This window comes from Euprymna scolopes, chromosome 19, assembly GCF_053919585.1.
Source record: "Euprymna scolopes isolate OS-2025 chromosome 19, ASM5391958v1, whole genome shotgun sequence".
NCBI classification, from domain to species: Eukaryota; Metazoa; Mollusca; class Cephalopoda; order Sepiida; family Sepiolidae; genus Euprymna; species Euprymna scolopes.
In genome coordinates, this window is record NC_136500.1 from 119,649,904 (window position 1) to 119,656,067 (window position 6,164).

At 29.5% G+C, this 6,164-nt stretch overlaps 1 long non-coding RNA gene across 1 annotated transcript in view; it reads right to left on the reverse strand.

The window, feature by feature from the left end:
• Positions 1 to 5,947, reverse strand: part of LOC145239917 (uncharacterized) — a 97,758-nt gene extending 91,811 nt beyond the window's left edge. Inside the window, exon 1 of the long non-coding RNA XR_013862406.1 lies at positions 5,713 to 5,947. This is a non-coding gene — a long non-coding RNA (uncharacterized LOC145239917). The remainder of the gene's footprint in view (positions 1 to 5,712) is intronic.
• Between the last annotated feature and the right edge of the window lie 217 nt (positions 5,948 to 6,164).

The following is a 6,164-nucleotide window of genomic DNA, read 5'->3' on the forward strand; positions in this document are numbered from 1 at the left end:
TTATGAAGCAATTCTGGTTTCTGATTGGTTGGTAGCAGAACGTAAATTAATTTGATTCGTCAGTTCTTAGCAACATCGTTTATAAATAGAATCGTCCGACTGTGTGGCCAAAATATTTTAAAAGGGCCAAAATATTGCAACAGTTTAAACTCATTTTCTCAAAATTTCCCCAAACTTAACGTGTTCGATACAGTCTGCTGCCATTTGTATTTTTCAGATATACTGATAAACATCGAATGTTTTTGAACCGATTATACATTACATAAACACACTAAAATCTTATCCAGTTAGGTAGAACATTTACTTTTCTTGCCTTTGATAACATTTATTTGTTATATATTTATTTTTTGACAACTTTTTTGTATCTGTGTTTAGTAATATGAACCCTTTTCATTTAATGTAACGTTTAGTCGGCTTGAAAAGCAGTGTTTATCGGTGTATTTGAAAGCTACAAATGGTGGCGGGCACTGTTGATTACTTTAAGTTAGAGAAAGTGAGTTAAAACTAAAAAACTATACAAAATACTGTCAAAAACCCACCGATTATGCCAGCCTATGTCATGGTAACATATATTTGTGGGGTTTCAGACACTGTTTTGTATAGTTTTTAGTTTTCAACTTACTTTCCCAAACTTAACGTATTCAACAGAGTCTGCGGCCATTTTCGTTTTTCGGGCCGATTAAACATTTTAGATTACATAAAAACACTAAACAATTATCCAGTTAGGTAGAAACGTAACTTACTTTACCTTTGCTTTCATTTATTTGTTTTTGGACAACTTTTTCGAATCTGTGTATAGTAAACCCCCCCCCATCAACCAAATATTAATTACTAACTCACATTTTTGTATACAGAAAACAAAAAAAAACATTTAGCGTTTCAACATTTCTGCTACGTTCGGCTTCATCCACTGATTGTTGGTCGAATCCAAACCATGAATGATTGACAGAAACTCCAGAGGATCCAGATCAAATTTTGCGAGAGTACCATTTTTTTTCACTTTCGCCTTCTTTTTCACTTTTTGGAGTGGATTGCTGTACTAAGAATATAAGAAACATGCATTTTTCTCTTTTTATTAAATGTTTACATAACACCAAATTGAGCCACTGCAACGCGTGAGAGGGTACAGCTAGTTATATTATATGGAAAATTCTTTTTAACGTATTATTTGTGTTAAAATCCCTTTTTTATTTCCTTTTTATGAATACTAGAGTTTTTGCAGAGAGGATTGTAACGATGCATGTTTTTCACCATTGACTACTGAAAAATTGTTAGACAAAAATGGTAATTCTTGATCGTTATGCAGTTATATTGAAACAATATTTGCCTACAGTTCTAAAGTAATTTAGATTTTTTGTAATGAAAAAGATGGATGGTACATCCGACAAAAATTAATGACATTGTTATAAAAATAAACCAAAGGAAAATAAATACTGTCCACTAAAAATGTTGCGTTTAAACACACACAAAAATATAACCGTTATAAAAAATGCCCAAAAAAAATTTTCTTGTAAATCTTCACAATCTAACTCAGCATAGTTTACACCTTTCAAAACTTAAAAGTCTACATGGTTTTTGGATATTACATTAAACAGTCTTAAAATATTTGTAAAGAAGGATTAAAATAATAATAAAAAAACGGCTGTCCATCAGTAAAATATTAATAACATTGGTATAAAAAATAATTGGTATAAAAATAAACCAAATGAAAATAAATATTGTCTAATAAAATGTTGCCCTCGAACACACAGAAAAATATAACCGTTATAAAAATGTAAAAAAAAAATATTTTGATAAATTTTCAAAATCTAATCCAACATAGTTTACACCTTTAAAAACATTAGAGTCCAAGTTTTGTTGGATATTACGTCTTAACAGCCTTAAAAAAATATCTGCAAAAATAGGATTAAAATAATATATTTTAGATTAGTGGATCATTTTCCTATATAAATTTAATGTAAATGGTACGCACTTCAGGACCAGTTGGCTGTCAACAGGACACGTCATGATTTGCAATTTCGAATATTTGTGGCAGGGGTGAGATTTGCAGCTTTTTTCTGTTTTGGGGGACTAGAGTCTACGTGTTAACTATTCTGTACTTTTACCCAACAAATCTATATATATAAAAGCGAAAATGTGTGTATGTATGTATGTTTGTTTGTGTGTTTGTGTGTCCGCTAAAAACTTTCGACAGACACAACGAAAATTCACAAACTCGGTATCATATCGGAGCTCCATCTTTCGCTCGAAAAATTGGCCAACAACGTTCATTTTTTCACCCCGAAATCGACAATTTTTGACAGGGGGAGGTCAGCAAAAACGGTCCTCTCGTGATGACGACCAGTTCTACGCATGCGTCAGATGACGTCATGACCTGATTTACTTTAAATACTTGAAAAACTGACTAAATTTTATGGACGTTGCATTAGCTCAGTTGGTTAGCGCGTTGGTTCATTATCTAAACGTTTTGGGTTCGAATCGTGGTGTGAGTTGTCTTCTTTTTTTTCGATTTTTTTAATTTAAATATTGAACCAGTGTTATTTAAGCCGTTTTTCACATAACGTTCGTTTTTCTGTTTTTTTTTTTTACTTCGCTTATCCACCCCCGACCACACACCCAAAAACACCCTGGTATCTACCGATTTTTTAAATTTTAATATCAAAACAGGCTTATTTAAGACATTTTTCACGTGTTCGTTTTTATGTTTTTGTTTTTCGATTTTTACATTTAACATTGATCGTTTGCCTTTCGTTAGTTTTTTTGTGTTTTTTTTTTCGATGTTTTGACTACCTCCCGCTTAAGTTTTAACTTTGTTTTCTTTTTTTACTTCGCTTATAACAAACAAACCTGGTCATTGACCTCATTTGCTGAATAACTGTATGTGCACCTGTCAATTTGTTTCTTACTTAAATAAATTCAAACATCTTTCAGTAACTCATTCTGGCTGGCCGATTTTATTTTCAAACTTCGCCTCAGGGCTTCGGGTTCGATCCTACCAACTTTTACCTCCCCCCCCCCCCTCACCGGTTTCTTTTTTATTTAAGAGCACACACACCTCCAAACACCCGGGCAACGCCGGGTACCCCTGCTAGTTAATAAATAAAAGATACTGTCAAAATATCATTGTAAAATTTCTTGATTTCAATTTTAGATTCATGGAGAGAGAATTATTTTACTTGTGTATTGTATTTTGTGTTCTGTTTCAAATATAAACAACCTTATTATTTAGAAAGCCATTCTAACCAATTTGTACTTTCATGGAACACTTTCATAAACAAAACGTGCATCTTCAAGTATAAAAAAAACAAAGCAAAATAAAAAACAAATAATAATAAATGAATATTAGCTACATGGATAAGTTTTGTGTGTTTTTATTTGTTTTAAAGCATTTATTTACTTTGAAATATAATTGCTCTCGGGTCTTACGTTAAAACAATCTAAAAAAAAACCTCCCATTAATATTATTTAGAAAGCCATTCTTACCAATAGGGGGGGGGGGTTCTTGCTTACTAATTTGTACTTCCACCAAAAACTTTCATAAACAAAAGTCACATCAAGTATTAACAAAAAAATCAAAATACAAATATTAATGAATGAATGTTAATCACGTAAAAAGTTTTCTGTTTTTAAGGCATTTTAAAGCCTTTATTTAAAAAAAAAATTCTACGGGGTTCTACACTAGAACAATAAAAAAATGCCTGACATAAGACGGTAATTTGGGAGTCCCGATAATAATTCATAGATCAAACATTAAACGAAATACTCGAAGAAAATGCATTCTGTTACAATTTTACTCATATCATGTTTAATGTTTGTGCAAAATTTCAAAAAATTCCAAGACACAGGGACGGACAAACGGACAAGAGTGAATTTACAGGTCCACCCTCCTTTTGTCGGGGGATCAACAAATCCAAATCCAAAAAATTATGAATGAATGTAAATTATAAAAGTTTTATGTTTTTAACGTATTTTAAGGCGTTTATTTATTTAAAAAAAAATAATTATACTCGGGTTCTATGCTAAAACCATAAAAATGCCTGACATAAGACACTCATCTGAGAGTCCCAATAATCATTCACAAATCAAACATTAAACAAATTTCTCTAAGAAAGTCACCCAATAAATATCACGGCGACACATATGCACGTTTGTTTTGATAAACAATATCAAAACGGTATCTTTGTTTATTAAATTGTTAGGTGAAAGTACAGAATAGTTAACAACACGTGGATTCTAATTTTACCACCTAAATTCAAAACAAAAATTGATATGAGGTCTTCCCTCTCCCCTTCCCTAGGTGTATCAGAATTTTTGTAGGAATTTTTGACACCCTTAACACGAAACTGCAAATAAAATATAAAAAAAACTCGTAATTTCTCTGTTAAAAGTCGGTTGTTTATTTTCTTTATGGATTATACTTCCAAAATAAACTATTAAAGTTGTTTTAAAAGTAATAGAAATATTTCTTTTTATTTTTTAAAAAACAGTAATGAATTTTACGAACTCAATATTTTTCAATTTTCAAACTTTAAAGATCTATCAAAATTTTTCTATTGATTCTATTTTTACGATATCTTCAGGGTCAATGTGAAGTTTTATGCTCTTTCCAATAAACCGAATATAATATTTTAGACAAACGTTTTTTTTTAATTCACGCCCCCCCCACCATTTTCAAGTGTCTATTAAAAAGTAAATAATTAATTTACTCACCAAAGTTTTATATATCACAAATTGAAGAGAAAAGGTCAATAAATTATATATTCAAATTTAAAACAACAAAAAAGTAGTGTTTTTTAGAAATTTACCTGTAAAGTTCGAAGTTAAAAACCTTTTTTTTTTAAACCACTTTGTTTGTTTTTTCTTTTGTTTTTTTTTTTAATGAAACCTTGGTTCTTGCTCCTTTAATTGAAAAAAGAAATATGGCTTGAATTACATTTTTCCAGTTGGAAAGACAGAGGGTCGAATAATTCACGACTCCCATTTTGGAATGTCTATTAAAAAGTAAATAATTAATTTACTCACCAAAGTATTATATATCAGACATTGAAGAGAAAAGGTCAATAAATAATATATTCAAATTTAAAACAAAAAAGTAGTGTTTTTTTAGAAATTTACCTGTAAAAATTTCTGACACGCCCTACCCCTTCTCTCATCACAAAAATGTGAAACTGTTGTCTCTTTGACTGCAATCTGGCCATGATTGATGAACTGAATGCTTAATTTATATAACAAATATTAATATTAAATATTTGTGTTTTTTATTCTATTTTTGATATTTATTTTTTTTAATTCTATTTTTCAAAATATTTTTATGGCTTTACACTGGCTTTGATTGTAAATATTTACTAATTTTTTTTTTTTAATATAAAGTTTCTGTTAATTGATGATGGCCAATAAATTGGTGCTCATTTTTATGTAAACTTTATTAAAGAAAGTATCCCCCATTCTATAACCTAAAATATTGCTTTAAACATCACAATTCACACGGAAAACGGTAAAAAATAAAAGTAAAAATATTTAAAAAAAAAAAAAAAAAACAATTAGATACGGAAAAAGCAGTTTTTTGTGCTCTGTTGTCTAACAATTTAACCAACTTCAAATTAAATTATTTTGTTTATAGTAAATATTATCATTTTGTCAGAAATCACGTAAGTTTTACTTAAATAAACACATTTTTGACAAAAAATCTAATTTCAAAAAAAGAAAACTTACCTCCCATTCAGGGAATTCAATATGAGAAAATAGTCGTTTTTTTTTTCTTTTGAGTTCAAAACAGAAAATCTATTTTGTTTGTTAGGATTTCTTTAGTAAATTGATACAACTTTGTTTTGTTTTTGATTCATTAAATAAAATATATGACGTATAAAAAATCAAAATTAAAGGATGAAAAACACGATTTAAACGTGAAATTATTGAAAGAGAAAATCAACTGCTAAAGAACAATGGATTAAGGCCGTCGTAACACGGTGTAATCATTATTTTTTTCCTTGTGTACAAATGTCCGTTTATTATTGAAGTGTGCTGCTGAATTGTTTTCCTATTTGTCAATTCTTGAGGCTTTTAGGCATTTCTATTATCAATTTCGGGTTTGTATTACTGTACACATAGATTCGAAAAAGTTGTCAAAAAACAAATATATGACAAATAAATGTTATCAAAGGCAA